Source organism: Schistocerca serialis, chromosome 1 (genome assembly GCF_023864345.2).
Source record: "Schistocerca serialis cubense isolate TAMUIC-IGC-003099 chromosome 1, iqSchSeri2.2, whole genome shotgun sequence".
Taxonomy (NCBI): Eukaryota; Metazoa; Arthropoda; class Insecta; order Orthoptera; family Acrididae; genus Schistocerca; species Schistocerca serialis.
Genome location: NC_064638.1, coordinates 1,275,705,375 through 1,275,707,251, shown reverse-complemented (window position 1 = coordinate 1,275,707,251; position 1,877 = coordinate 1,275,705,375). Strand labels below are relative to the sequence as shown.

Below are 1,877 nucleotides of genomic sequence, written 5' to 3'. Positions count from 1 at the left end.
GAGCCCGCGATATCGTGAAGCTGCCTCGTGCTGAAATATGGGCGCAGATGCAGCGCCAGCCGGGGGGGGGGGGGGGGGGGGGGCTTTGCTTCGCAGTGTTTGTAGTGTTTCTGCCGCCTTTCCCCACACCACGGCGGCGTACTCACGCGCCGGCCTTATGAACGCCAGGTACACAGAGATGCGCATCGTGTGGGCAGAGTAGTCGTGTGTTTGAGTAGGCGATACAGCAAGCGCATCCGTCCGAGCGTGCCAGGAAGTTTCATATCAGCGCACACTCCGCTGCAGAGTGAAAATCTCATTCTGGCACCGCCGTAACATGTTGGCGGGAAAGTCCCGTACGGCTTCTCTTCTGGACAGGCATGACCTCTACAGCCGAATGAAATCTACGCCTAAGAAGGAATGCTTTCATGCAGGGAAAGAAACAAAAATCGCTTATTTTAGTGTTCTGGAAACTCGGATTTGGTTCGTTCTGTAGTGATGTTTGAGGACAATAGTGACTTCTTGCTACAGTCGTGCTTACTGTGTGACATGGGTCGGACTTCTGCATATGATAGTGATATTCGGTTTCTGGGGCACTCAACTGCGCGGATGTCTGCACCCACACAAATTAACTATATATGACGGTAGTATCTGTTCCCGAAAGAACAGTTACCGTGGATGACCATGCAGCTTTGCTAGAAATGAAATGGACACCCTAGCTGCAAACAGGCGTTGATGTACTTCATTGGGGACATGCTGAAATGTGTGCCCCGACCGGGACTCGAACCCGGGATCTCCTGCTTACATGGCAGACGCTCTGTGCCCGCGGTGGCTCAGATGGATAGAGCGTCTGCCATGTAAGCAGGAGATCCCGGGTTCGAGTCCCGGTCGGGGCACATATTTTCAGCATGTCCCCAATGAAGTGTATCAACGCCTGCTTGCAGCTAGGGTGTCTAATTATCATTTCAACCCGTACAAATTCCCAATCTTTCCACAGTCCAATCTCGCCACTTCCACAAATGATGAGGAAATAACGAGGACAACACTCAGTCCCCGGACGGAGCAAATTCCCGACGCGCCCGGGAATCGAATCAGGGACCCAGTGATCCAGAGGCATCAACGCTAGCCACTATACCACGAACTGCGGACTTCCGCTGATATAGTGTGTAGCTGACGATACTTTCTGTTTCTGAGGTTCGTTAGTTCGAATTCTGTCTGTGCCATACAAGGGTTTAATACAAGTGTGGTTAATACTAAACAGGAAGACACTTCCTAATGTTCTGTTAAATTATATTTATCTGGTCAGGGAGAGGTTTCTGGCTTCCGACTCCTTAGGGTGCGCACAGAAAGAAAGAGGGTTTTTTGCCAGCGCGAGGCGGATAGAACCAACGCGGAAAATATCCGAATCTTACCTAATTGGACAGCAAACAATGACTGCTCGGTGGGGGCACCGAATGGGGTGGACCGATCGCCTGCCTGCGAGCCACAAAATACCGATTTCGGCGCCCCGCCTGGCGACGCGCTGCGCTGACATAGTTGAGGCGCGCGGCCAGCAATCTTTCTCAAACCATTTTACAGACACCAATAAACAAAAAAAAAACAGATTTTCTTGTTAGTTATAGCTTTATATGTCAGCTTCGTGGTGAAGCGTCCATCATATCGTTAATGGTCCTAATGTGATATATCGCATTTAAGTAAACACTGCATGGTATTCAAAAAGTTTGAAGTAAAATATTGGGACTGGTGTGATTTTGCGTTTGGTGCATCTTACATCATACATTGCTGGGTGCGAAATTTAGATAACGCATTGAATTTCTTTTTAGGTTTGGTAGGAGGTCTGTATCTACATACCACACATCTCGAGAAAATTGATTTCACGTAGCACACTAAGCTCCGAT

The 1,877-nt window shown here is 49.2% G+C and overlaps 1 non-coding gene across 1 annotated transcript; it reads left to right on the top strand.

The window, feature by feature from the left end:
- Positions 1–800: 800 nt before the first annotated feature.
- Trnat-ugu (transfer RNA threonine (anticodon UGU)) lies at positions 801–875 on the top strand. Its single transcript has one exon. It is a non-coding gene; the product is annotated as a tRNA-Thr (tRNA).
- Positions 876–1,877: the final 1,002 nt, after the last annotated feature.